Below are 13,964 nucleotides of genomic sequence, written 5' to 3'. Positions count from 1 at the left end.
TCAATATTCGACTTACAAACTTTCAGAGATGCGAACAAATCTGTCCGTATGTCCAGTTGCCTATTCGGACTGAGAGTCGTAAGTTCAACTGCCGTGCAATAGATGGCGGTGGTGGCATTTACATCTGCAGAGCATGAAGAATCAGTCGCATTTACATCTCCAGGAGATTATGCAACTGTTAAAGCCATTCCCCGTACAACATGTTTGGAATCGACAAAGTTGGATTTACGAACAAATCGACTTACAAACAGACCCCTGGAACCTAACTTGTTCGTAAGTAGAGGAGTTTCTGTACAGTATGGATATATGAAGGTATGCTTTCCAACAATTTCAGAATCCTCTACTTAAAATAAAGAACCCATCACTTGAAAATAGTGCATTTTTCACGACTGTGTTGCAAATTATTTTAATTAAGTCCCAGCCTGCCTGTCTTGATATGGATTATCCTTCTTGAGACAATGTATGTTGAGTTTGACTGGCAGATCAGGATCAGGCATGAGCTGTGGATCAATCAAGTTCAAATCAGTGTGAAGTTAATCTTAATCACGAGATTCATCTAATAAGGAGAAGAAATAACCCGTGTTACTCAAATCAATATGACACGTTGCATTTGGGACCTGGAGACTGACAAATGAATACGTGACAAAATCCGCAAAGAGCAGAAAGAAGCGTGGGGGAGTTTAATTGCTGGATTACAACGAGAGACAGGAAGAGCAACACACGAATAGGAGAACACGTTCTTGACATATCGACTGTTAATGACGACAAGGGAGCTTGGGGCAGGATGCCCTGCCTTTACGGATAGTGGTCATGGTCAATACGAACAACAGAGTGGCAGCCAAAGGAGGAAACACACCCGCAGAGAACTTCAACCACAGAGATCGAGCCATGAGCTCAGCTCGTGCGCGTGGAGCCGTGTGGAATTGTGCCATCGTACGAGTGTGAACGATGGTCGTGGCTTCGAAAGATCTTCAATCCATCTGTGGATCGATCACGGCTGATGATGAGAAATTAAAAAAACTGCGTTATATTTTTTTTAATAGGTAAAGAACTTGAGAAACTTGCCTTTGATCTAAAATGGAATGTGTTTCTCATTTACAGACTGTGCTTGTGTCCTGTACTCTGATTGACACCTTGCTTTAATAGGATCTTGATTCTAATTGTCTGCAATTGGATGGAATTCGTCAGTTAAAATGTATTTAAACTTAAAATGCATACACGTCCTTGAACACCTACGTATTCAACAAAATATGTTTTAAAACATGGCCGTGTTTACATTCTATCGATTTTCGAAATATATTTTGTTCAAACTAATGATACATTGGTGAATTTTAACTTTTGTTCAACCACAATGTCACCTGTTTAATGGTAAGATTTGAGTACACATTTTGTGAAACAGTACTGTCTGGTCTGTAAGAGCATGTGTCTACATATATAAATACAGTTGAGTGTAAAGCAGCAGTTTAAAATTTAATATTTTGCCACAAGCCGTGTCGGTACTCAAAATAAAAAAAACGGACAACATTGCCCTCACAACCGCAACTTTCCCCCAGTATCAATGTAAAAACGTTAGGTGTTTTTTTTTCTTTCAACAGAGCCTCTCGCGATATATTCTCAGAATTTCTCGATGTGATAGAGGCATTTGGGGAAAAGTCTGGAAACTCCACGCGCGTGGAGTTTTTTTGGGGAGCAGCTATTCTGGGACAAGTCTAAAAGTGGAGGGGAATAACACCGATTCTGCTTTCGCGAAAGTGAACGCTGCAACTCAAACCCTTGAGCCAGTGGTGGAAACTGGACATTCCTCTGGTCGTGACCAGTTTCTCCACAACACAGCTACTGCCGACTTCCCTATACTGTGTTGTTCCATTCATCTATTCCGGATGGATGGTGAACTGATGAATATTAGTGCCAGATTGTCACATTATTTACACATTCGAGCAATTCGTCACTTTCGCTGCTAATAAAAACGCGCAACCTTTTCACAAGTTATAAAACGCTTAACCTTTGAAATGTGATACTTTGTACAGATTAACATCAGGCTTCTCAGAAGATGTGGCGAAGATAAGGCTACATTGCACATGTCTAACTGTACTCCGAATACAAGGTTTAGGATTGTAATTGTTTACACAAGCATCGTATTTGCCTACGCAGATTGTATGCACGCTGTCAACATATTGGTTAGTATGCCTACACTTGGTGTGCTCGAGAATGTATGTTTTCATCTTCTTGGTTCTTTCGGTAAAGTCACGTAGAAGGGAAGTAATAAAATAATAAAAATAAAGCATAATAAAATAATTCTCACGACGTTTATGTTTTATTATTATGTTTTATTTTTATTATTGTATTACTTCCCTTCCACGTGACTTTACCGAAAGAACCAAGAAGATGAATCACTGCAGTCACGAGAGCTTTAAATCGAAATGTATCTTTTATTTCAGTGACTGAACATGTGCTGTAATGCTCTTCTCAACGTCCTGGATTGATATTTGCTTGGTGTTATATTCTTGAGGCGTGTTCAACAGTGAAGTCCCCAGTGAAGGACGCCACTTGAGGAATCACGCCACCCTGTGGTAACTGCAGTCATTATCCATTTCTCAGTTAAACACAATGTTCTGCCGTAAATTCCATCTGATGGGCAACTCTTAGGGATGCGATTATAAAAAAACTAAATTTAGACACGATGCAACATGGCGTACAATGTACGTAGAGTTACATTACATTAATCCCACCAAAAAATTCTTAATTAGATACATTGATAGCAATTGAGTAACACTTCGTGTTTGGCTGAGGTCACGTCCTGGAACGATCCGACCGAAGATACGGCACGTGCCGTGGACATCAGTGGCGGCTCGTGACATCCCCACTAGGCGAGGCTGTTGTGGGTGACCTCTAAAAGTTCTACTTAAGAAAAACCTCGTCGTGTTGTTGACCATCCCGTGAAAGTGATACAACTCTGTCTCATCTACCGACGGTAGGCATTGAGGAACAATGCGAAACAAAACAGCAAAGCACTCAAATGCTGCCCACGTGACCTTCAAGTCCACACGAGACAACCCCTTTGACGCTGGCAAAAGTCAAAAGAACAACTACAGATCAGCTGACACGCCTCAGCAAATCCTTTCAAATGGTATATTACTCCTGGTTACACCAGCCCACAGGGGATTATTTTGACCGTCGTGCAGGGAGGAGCTGGGTGGGGCTGGGTGGGGAGGGTGGGGCTGGGTGGGGAGGGTGGGGCTGGGTGGGGAGGGGAGGGTGGGGAGGGGCTTGGTGGGGAAGGGAGGGTGGGGAGGGGCTGGGTGGGGGGTGGGGAGGGGAGGGGCTGGGGAGGGGAGGGTGGGGAGGGGCTGGGTGAGGAGGGTGGGGCTTGGTTGGGAGGAAAGGGTGGGAAGGGGCTGGGTGGGGGGTGGGGAGGGGCTGGGTGGGGGGTGGGGAGGGGCTGGGTGGGGGGTTGGGAGGGGCTGGGTGGGGGGTGGGGAGGGGCTGGTCACCCCGTGGTGCCCTTATAAAACTCAACGTTTAACCTACTAACGCCGGCTTGTGCCCGCCCTCACAGTCAGGCATATTTGCGTAATACACCACGCCGCCGTTGACCCTGGCCTTTGACCGAGCAACCCAACGTTCCTACCAGCTCCCTCCGCAGGAATGTGTTTAGGAGTGGCTCCACAGTGTTCGTTGCTAATTATTAGTTTGCTCTAGCCGCTGCCATCGCCACTGCCGTTGTGTCCTCCTAGAGCGTGCAGGTCGTGGACATTGCGATATTTGCACGGTGCAACCTCGCGTCGTGACATCGTCCGTCTCATCGCAGCCACGGGCGCCTTTTTCACCGCCCCTGAATGGGTCTCAAACGGCGCGGCTACAATGCTCGAAGCTCATCGCAACGAACGAAGGGAACATCTCTCACTCGGAGGACGCCTTCACAGCCGCTCCCTGACCTCCCCGAGGTACATATCAGAATGCGTTGTTGCAGCGGTTTTAATATGAACAACTTAAAATGTTATCTTCATTAGGAAATTCACCTTCTCGGTTTCTTTCGGTAAAGTCACGTAGAAGGGAAGTAATAAAATAATAAAAATAAAACATAATAAAATAATTCTCACGACGTTTCGGCCACAACGCAAGCAGCCGTCCTCAGGTGAAGAACAGGTCTGTCGGAAAGACAGACCTGTTCTTCACCTGTCGGAAAAACATACCTGTTCTTCACCTGAGGACGGCTGCTTGCGTTGTGGCCGAAACTTCGTGAGAATTATTTTATTGTTATATTTTTATTATTTTATTATTTCCCTTCTACGTGACTTTACCGAAAGAACCAAGAAGATGAATCCCTGCAGTCACGAAAGCTTTAAATCGAAATTTAGGAAATTCACGTTTACATTTTTACGTGTATATTATTAAACACAACAAAACAATTTACAGAAAAGTATTTTTTAGTAGAAAGATCATTTCCCATCTCCAGCTGCTTGGTAGGGCGGCGCCCCAACGCCCCTAGTGGCCGTGATTCTAAAAACGTGTCCAGGGAAAGCCTCACTGAGCTTTCCAGCAGGGCCCTGCATTGGCATACTTGACCAATTGGGTTCACGAGTGATTGGCATGTGGTGAGGAAATGCGTTTGACGTAACTTTCATCTCTTTGTCGACCCGCTGCTGAGTGGAGGACACTCAGCACTGGCATCTCAGCACCTTGGCAAGCTGTCGTAGTTACACATACAACAACTAACCAGGCTCACACCGGATTGGCCTCTAAATCTGACAAGATCGGTGCACTCAGGGTGATTTGGGTGTACAAGGTGGTCCAAATTCTCTGTAACTTATTTTAGTTTTTAAGTAAGGTTTATTTAAAACATAAATGAATATGCAAAGTCAAAAAATGTGAGGGATTAAGTAAGTGAAAGTCACAATAAACTATTTACTATTTTATTTTACCAGGTAAACCCCACACATCTGGACCACCCTGTAGGCTCAATTTGGTCTAATGTATATCAACTTGTAAGTGTATAATATCTGCAGGTATTAGAGTGAAATCACTTCAAGTGCATACATTGCTATGACCACGCTGACGGTTGGCGAAATGTGCAGAAACGCATTCTAAATGTGCAATGTCTGCAATGCGGTAAAACGCAGCAAGTACTGTGTTTTCCAAAATAATTTTGCAAATCAAGTAGCTGCAGGAGGCTGTTGGTGCTCCAGAATGCACGTACAAATGTTGGAAGGCACAAGCGACAAATGTTGCGTTGGATTACGCTGAATGGTTTTATCCCGAGATACTGTGTTGGTAAACAGGGGAGGAGAGTGGGAGTCCACCGTTCAATCCGTAATGGGGCTTCATGGGATCCCCGCTGACATCTTCGCAACCTCATTTAGCCACTCACTGCCAATGTAGGATAGGTCTTGCACATCTATTTTTTACGTACATGCTAACATGTGCCGCTAAAGACATTTTATAATTGTTGCGAAGGAAGCCCTTTTATATTTTGGCAAAATAAAAGTCTTTTTTTTTACAACAACAAAAAGTACGAATGAAGTGAAAAAAGGCAAGTAGGTTTTGAAGTGTAGTTCTTACATTCATCTGGTGAATTATTAAGCTTAAATAACCATTCAAACTACAAAGTTGAACATTTAAGTCACTTTTCGATTGAAAGCTTTCGTGACTGCAGGGATTCATCTTCTTGGTTCTTTCGGTAAAGTCACGTAGAAGGGAAGCAACAAAACAACAAAAATAAAATACAATTAAACAATTCTCACGACGCCTCGGCCACAACGCAAGCAGCCGTCCAGGTGAAGAAACAGGTCTGTCGAGACAGACCTGTTTCTTATTTTTGTTGTTTTGTTGCTTCCCTTCTACGTGACTTTACCGAAAGAACCAAGAAGATTTAAGTCACTTGCAGAAGAAGCGGCGATGTACTTGTGGGGGCTCACTCCCTGCAGAGAAATAAACTGTAATCACTTTCATGCAAACCACCTCCATCTTCAAACACATGGAACCATTACATCTGCACGACTAAAATTAATTTCAAAAAAACATCGCAAAGATGTTCAGCCGAGTATATAGGGGGACAACATTAGGGCAGGTGTGTGCACATTGTGCTTCCAATTAGCCCGTGACGTTGGTTCAAGTTGGCATGCACCCTGTGTATGGGGAGGGCAATAAACGAGTTTGGCAAGCAGGGCTACCCACACTATGGGGGGGAGGGGGGGCGAAAGGGGGGATAATTGCCCCGAGGCCTCACACAACAAAGGATGCCACAACGGGCTTGGTGTTTGTTTTTGTATTGGTCACTAATGAATGAGTGAGCCGGCCACACGTGGCATTCTGCCCCGGGGGCTCCAACCCCCAGGATCTTCATCTTGGCATGTCTGCTCAGGCTGAAGCTATTGAGCAACCTGACACCGTCGCCCTGTTTACACGCGATGGCATTTGCAGCTGGAAAAAAAGAACAAGTCACGTCTTTATACTGGTAGGAACCTCCTGGTTACACCAGCCCATAGGGGATTATTGTGTCCGTCGTGCAGGGAGGGGCTGGGTGGGGAGGGAGGGGCTGGGTGGTGAGGGGCTGGGTGGGGAGGGGCTGGTGGGGAGGGTGGGGAGGGGCTGGGTGGGGAGGGTGGGGCTGGTCACCCCGTGGTGCCCTTATAAAACTGAACGTTTAACCTACTCACGCCGGCTTGTGCCCGCCCTCAGTCAGGCATATTTGCGGAATACACCACGCCGCCGTTGACCCTGGCCATTGACCGAGAAACCCAATGTTCCTACCAGCTCCCTCCGCAGGAATGTGTTTTTGTGGGCAAAATGACGATGAAATGATTCATTGAATAAAATAAATTAGTGCTCTCGTGATATGCATCGTCAAATTGTTCTCAGCAGCAACAATGGCAGCAGCATAATAGCACCAATACGAGCAATACCAGAATAATATGATTATCATCATCAGTTGGAATCCTAATAATCAATAATAATCCTTATATTCATTGGAAATTATTCAACGGATACATTTTGCGCTTTCCATGATCATTTCTGGGTGACTCCTTCTATCTGAGAAAAACCGCAGATAATGGAGAACAATCACAAGGTGAAAACCATGAGGTTTACAGATCCATTTAGTACTGCGGATAACAGGATTTATGGATAAGTGGATTGTGGATAAACTATTTAGCTGTGTAAAAAAACACTGTATAAAAAGTTATCTTTATATATATGTTAAAATATAAAGCCGATTAAATGTCGAAACAGGACCAAGCATCTGAGAATTCATGTATGTAAGCATGTAATTATGTATTAGTTTTTTTTACACGCCTTCAAACTCTATAATTGGAAGTAGAGTTTTCTTTACATATTCATCGCTGAACTAGAGTTGCCACTCGGTTAAACCCAAATATACTCAAAATGTCCCCACCAATATATTGCTATAAAATAGATTTCTGTTTATATGATTGTGGTTGTGGTTGTACTTTATAAATCCCTAATCTCTGCCATTACATACAATGAAACAAGAAAAGGTAAAAAAAAAACAGAGCAATGTAACACAATACACTATTAGACATTATTGTAAAAAAAAAATCCATCCTATGTGTTAGTGCAGGGGTCGGCAACCTACGGCTCCGGAGCCGCATGCGGCTCTTTACGGGCTGCTTCTTGACGATATGTACGTATGTACAGTATGTACTCAGATGCATTGCGGCTCTTGAAATACTGAATTTTGTACCGAATTGGAAAGAAATGGCTCTTCTTGTTATTTTGGTTGCCGACCCCTGTGTTAGTGAATGTTTTAATATTTTAGGCAAGAAATGGCAGGAAATTCTTTTTCAAATTTAGATTTTTTTTTCTGGGGGGGGGGACCCCACACCCCCTGGAATATTTTTAGTCCCCCCCCAATGTTGACTCCATGGCTACGGCCTTGGTTAAGCCTACACATTTCCACCATATCTCTGTATAAACTCTTCTTGGGATTAAATATTTCCCTTTATGGGCTCTGATTTTAAGGCTGCGAGCAGTGAAATAGTCACAACAAGTTTTGGCCCATGTTTTTCTCCATCCCTTACTTTTTTTTTATCGAGGAGATGGCATCTATCGTTTTTTAAAAGTTGTGTGCAAGTATAAACTCTAATCTGCTTTCCAAGAGATTATAGTCCGTGCATGGGTCGCTGCTCTTAACCATTTTAAAAATGAGAATCACTCAAGGGCAGAGGTTGCCACACGTGGGCACCCCGGGTGAAGAAGAGTGAATATCTGGTCTGCCATGTTTTAAATTGACAAGTCCAAGAATATGCCAACGTGTAACAATTTATAGATTTGAAGCTTTCGTGACTGCAAGGATTCATACTCTTTGGGGTTTTCAGTAAAGTCACGTAGGTAAAAACTAATTAGCTCTCTTCACTTACTACAGTGATTTTGGCTGTAACGGTTCCACCTGAAGACGGAAGCTTGTGTTGCCTCCGAAACGTCGTGATTTAATTGAGTTGTTTCATTATTATTATTTTTTTACCTACGTGACATTACCGAAAAAAACAAAGAGTATGTGCAACAATTTACCATAGAAAACAAACAAACTTGTACTTGTTAAAACACATTTGCTGTCATTGTCATGCAACAACCTTTTAAAGAGATGTACGTTTCACGTACGCGGGTATAAATAACTCCACTGAATAGAATTTAAGTTTTAGTTACGGTTGGCGTTCGTTACAGAGCATCCATTCTCACGTAACTTTTTTTGCTTCAGAGACTTTCAAGGGACATTATTAATAACGGCTATCACTATGCAAATGATCCGTTAAATGCGATCCGTCTTGTTAGATGTCCCAAGGCCATAATATTATAACATGGTTGAAATCGCTTGGTGGAAACACACGCCAGGACCTGTACCCCAGAATTCTCGTGTTGCGGCACAATAGGCGAAACGATCGAAAGGGAAGACTTTGCCCAACGTTCCTTGGCACGAATACGTCGCAAGGATTCAACACAAAACTAATCAGAAGCCATACCTGCTGCACTGAACATCGAGTATAAATCCACGCGTGCGACCAACCTGCCCCTTTCACGTTCTGCTACGACGCTTGCCACGCTTGACCAGCAGAGGTCCCACCGCGTTTAAAAAAAATGTCTCTTTTAAACAGAGGTCGCAACCAGGTACCCGATACCCGTACCCTACCCGATACCCGGCTACCCGTACCCAGCCGGGTACGGGTAGCCGTTTGCGACCCTGGTGCGGCTGGGTACGGGTACGGGTAAGGAATCAAAACCAGTTTGCGACCTCTGTTTTTATATCATAAAAAGAGGCAATGCAGCCCGTCGCATGCATCCCGGTGGTGTAGACAGTGCCGGATGAAGCTAGTGCGGGGACTGTAGCATATTTTCTAAAGGTGCCCTAAATAATAAAAAAAAAACACGTAAATATTAAAACGCACATTTTTTACTTGCGTATCAAAGTAATTTTCTTTTTTCATTTTTTATACAGCCAGATAATACGACAAATCGCTAACCTTAAACACCCAGTGGTTCATAAAAGTTGAAGGCGGTATAGTACTATAGTCATAGAGCAAGTGCGGAATCACTGAACCGGAATTGATAGCTTGAAAGCATTTAGCGCGGGTCCCTTGAAAGTGCGGTGCCCGTAGCATATGTCGCTACTTTTGCTACTGGGATAATCCGGCACTGGGCGTTGAGGAAGCGTTTTGATCATGATACGAAGTAAATTCAAGCTTTCCGTCAATTAATTGTGGGATCATAGCCTCCCAATGAATGTCATGTCACACTGGTCAGTTTGGGGTTGTTCGTAGTTGGGGGGGGGGGGGGTATGGGGGAGTGCAGAACAGTTCCGATTTCACTCACCGCTGATGTAAGCCGGGGCCCAAAAATCCAAAAAAAGCCCAGGCTCGCGGGTTTCATCGAGCAGTGCACAAACTCTTGTGCCGAATGGCGGAGTCAAGATTTTCAGGTAGAGGGGGGGGGGGGAACCCCTCCAGCGATGAACAAGTATAACCCGTAAAAACTAAGTTTTTCACTATAAATCCTTTATATGCGTGGCGGCTAGAGTCCTCTCGTCCTCTGGCTTGAGATGGCTGCCACCTATGGGTCAGATGATTGCATGGCACCATTAAGCAATTGGTAATTAAATATAATATTTTTGTCCTAAAAAGTGTAAAATTTTGGAAACAAATTTTCACGAACATTAATTGTCACGCACAACGAGTCTGTGTGGAAAATGTCAGCTCGATTGGATCACGGGAAGTGGGTTAAAAAACGACCGAAAGATTTGCACGGTCGTAAGCAAGCAAGCAAGCGCGCAAGTGAACTTAATATAAAGGATTTAAAAATGATAGGAGTTGTTAGTAAGGACTTGCCCCTTGCGTTTTATTCGATGCGTGTGCGTCGCCGATGCAGCCGCACAACCGCTTATTCCTTCTCGCGCGACGTAGTTCCTTTCACTCGATCGCGTTCTATCGAATTTGCATCCGCGTTATATAAAATGTGTTCCTCAATATATTAATTGCGTTATATCCAATTCGCGTCATGAAAACAACACCGAGCGTTATAGGATAACAAGCTCTTTTAGACACCGCTGTTCGCAATCAATCGATGAATTCTGCGAATTTCACTTAATGTCACTTCTACTGAATGACAATCTGTCACTTAATTTTTCACTATTTGCATTACTGCCGCAATAAAAAAAAAATGTAAAATGTAGGTTCATTTGCAGCGTTGTAACCCTCGCACAAGTATGCGCAGTATTATTTTATATTTTTTTATTATTTTATAATTTCCCTTCTACGTGACTTTACCGAAAGAACCAAGAATATGCGCAGTAATGCATCCATATCATTCGGTTTTGAATAGAGACATTTAATCAGGACGAGTAAATCGATAAATCCGTTCTCATTGGCAGCAGGAAAAAAAAAGTAGCATCCACATTGTGCGAGCAGAGTGAAGGTTTAAACAGAAGTATTTACATCCCACTAAAAATGATTACGAACACAAAAATACACACACACGGAGCTTCGGTGGTGTGTGCAAAGATATTCTCACGACTACCATTGTACAACGACGCCTACCGCTCACTTTGCTCTGCTACGTTTATTTATTTTGGGGATGGGGGGGTCGATTGTATTCTCAGTTGAGCTCACAACGTGCGCATGCTACGCAGCGTGGTGGTGAAACAGAGGAGGAGGAAAGATTTTCGGTGGTGAAACGGAGGAGAGAAAGACGGAAGCTTGTGTTGCCTCTGAAACGTCGTGATTTAATTTAGTTGTTTTTCATTTATTCATTTTTTACCTACGTGACTTTACCGAAAAAAACAAAGAGTATAGAGGAGAGGAGGCAGCTTTTCGGTGATGAAACAGCGGCGGAGGAGGCCAGCTTTTCGGTGGTGAACTTCGCAAAGCCGAGAGCTGAGCAACACATTCTTTCGAGGCCATCCAGCCACCGCCACATGAATAAACAAAGTCCATAGATCCCTCCTCCTCCTCCACCAAATCCTAATAGAGCTAAAAACCTCGCGAGTTCACACGACTGCCTGAAGCGGCACGTTTGATTCACACGTCTCTTTCGATGCGCACCTCTTAAGACCAAAAATGTAAAGGCGTTCTCGAGGGGGGTTGAATGATCTCCGTCCGTTTTCTCGCAACGACAACGCAGTTCTATATGGGGCCCGTAACAGGACTCGACAAATGCTGTTCTATTTCGATTTAAAGCTTTCGTGACTGCAGGGATTCATCTTCTTGGTTCTTTCGGTAAAGTCACGTAGAAGGGAAGTAATAAAATAATAAAAATTAAACATAATAAAATAATATAATATAATAATATATTATTATGTTTTATTTTTATTATTTTATTACTTCCTTTCTACGTGACTTTACCGAAAGAACCAAGAAGAGGAATGCTGTTCTGTTCTGTGTAGCATCGCTGTGTGTGCCTCACTTAAGTCATTGCCCGCCATTGATCCAAGCTATGGAGGGACAAGAACAAAAGAGAAATATGAAATGCGTTTTATTAGTTTGGAATGAAAAGAACAGCATGAGGCCATTCATCATGTATTCCCAATTATCTGTACTTCATTAAAAATAGATATTTTCTCGTGTTGCCAAGTGTCAAATTTCAGTGCCGCAGTGAAAACAAAACAAAGATCATCCGTGTTGCCTTAACATACTTTTCGGGCAAGTCCTGTTCGCGAATAGCACCTAGGAAGGCTGGAGCAGCAAACAAGGCGATGGGTTTGGTGAGCGAACGATGTTTACACGCCACACATTGAATCCCTTGCAAAAGCGATTCAAGTTATTTGGCGTTGATGCTGCGTTGGCAGTGGTCGCGCAAGTACAATACAATTAACATACGCACTGAGTACATTCGTCAATAACACTTCCTTCATAGCGTATGACGTTACGTTGCCCATAATGCAACGTATCGTACGTAGTTTATTTTATTGACATGTGTCGAGTGTTCTTTTTGGTAAACATAAGCGATGTTGCACGTGATTCTGTTCATTCTTTACCTCTTGGACCAAGATAATAGGGCTGCGAGTCACGAAATATTTCTAGTAATTTCAATGAATGATTGCGATCTTACCAATAAGCAGGTGGGGCAGAGTTTGAAAGCGACCACTTACACGCCTCCTGCCAAGGCCGTAGCCATGGAGTCAACATTGGGGGGACCAAATCTTTCAGGGTGTCTGGGGGTCCCAACTTAGAAAAATATCTAAATTTGAAAACGGATTTCCTGCCTAAAATATTAAAAAAATTCACTAACACATGGGATGAACTTTCATTTATTTTTTACAATAATGTCTCATAGTGTATTGTATTACATTGCTCTGTTTTTACTTTTTTACCATTTATTATTTCATTGTATGTAATGTTTGAGATTATGGATTAATAAAGTACAACCATAACCACAATCATATAAACAGCAATCTATGCATTGATTTATATGAAGACAAGTCCAGATATTGTGGCCAAGGTTTAGCAAATTGTTGTTTTTATTTACATAGCATAGCAATATTTTTTATAGCAATATTTTGGGGGGGACATTTTGAGCATATTTGAATATTAGGGGGATGTGTGTCCCCCAATGTATATTATAATTACGGCCTTGCCTCCGGCAATAGAATCAGCATAGCATCAAGTGCGCATGACATCTTTAGAAGAAACACTTATGTAAAGCTGAGGGCTCACATTGAGGAACAAATGATTGGGCATGTAAATATGTGCATGTATTTGTCACGTCACACCAAACAGATGAGCATTCGCTTAAGTAAATATGGCAGACACTCCTTGGTAGCGTGCAAAACGTGGCATTGCACGCTGCTTTGCCATCAACTTACATTACAAAGAGGCGTTCAAGCAGGTAGACCCGTTGTTAGCTCGGACATATACTATTTATAAGACAGGTGCCCTGAGCATATCTGTCAAACTGATCACATCTGATAGCTAATATTGTCTTAAGTTTGCTAAGAGCTTCACGTGAAATGCATAAACAACAGGACACTCAAATGAATGTGTAGCACTAATTATCCGAACCAGTCACCCTAACTGTGACAACATTTACAAAAGAGCACACGCGGACACCATATCGCTAAGGGTGCTGCGAATTTAACAAAACACATCCCAAGATGAAATGCCAGAAGTGAATTCAAGGACAACACTCAAGAGAAGAGAACACGTTATACAATTCAGTATGGTTTGAGACGCGCATTTAAACAAAACAACTGACACTTTTTTTTTATTTTACCAGGTCAGGCTCAATGAGCTCTGTAGCTCTTTTTTAGAAGCGACCTGACTATCACAAATGATAGCTCAACGAAGGTGGCTTATCAAGTGGAAATGTATAGCAGCCAAAAACTCAAAATGCACGTTTCTAAATGTGAAGGTAAAAACCGGAGGAACCGAAGGAAGATCCACGCGACCATGTGGAGAGAGACACGCACACTCCGACTACTATACAGGCAGCGTCAGGGTCGGGATCGCACCCACGACCTCCTG

Source organism: Lampetra planeri, chromosome 13, assembly GCF_965212315.1.
Source record: "Lampetra planeri chromosome 13, kcLamPlan1.2.h2, whole genome shotgun sequence".
Classification (NCBI taxonomy): domain Eukaryota; kingdom Metazoa; phylum Chordata; class Hyperoartia; order Petromyzontiformes; family Petromyzontidae; genus Lampetra; species Lampetra planeri.
The sequence above is the reverse complement of the archived record's forward strand: the minus strand, read 5'-3'. Positions refer to the sequence as shown.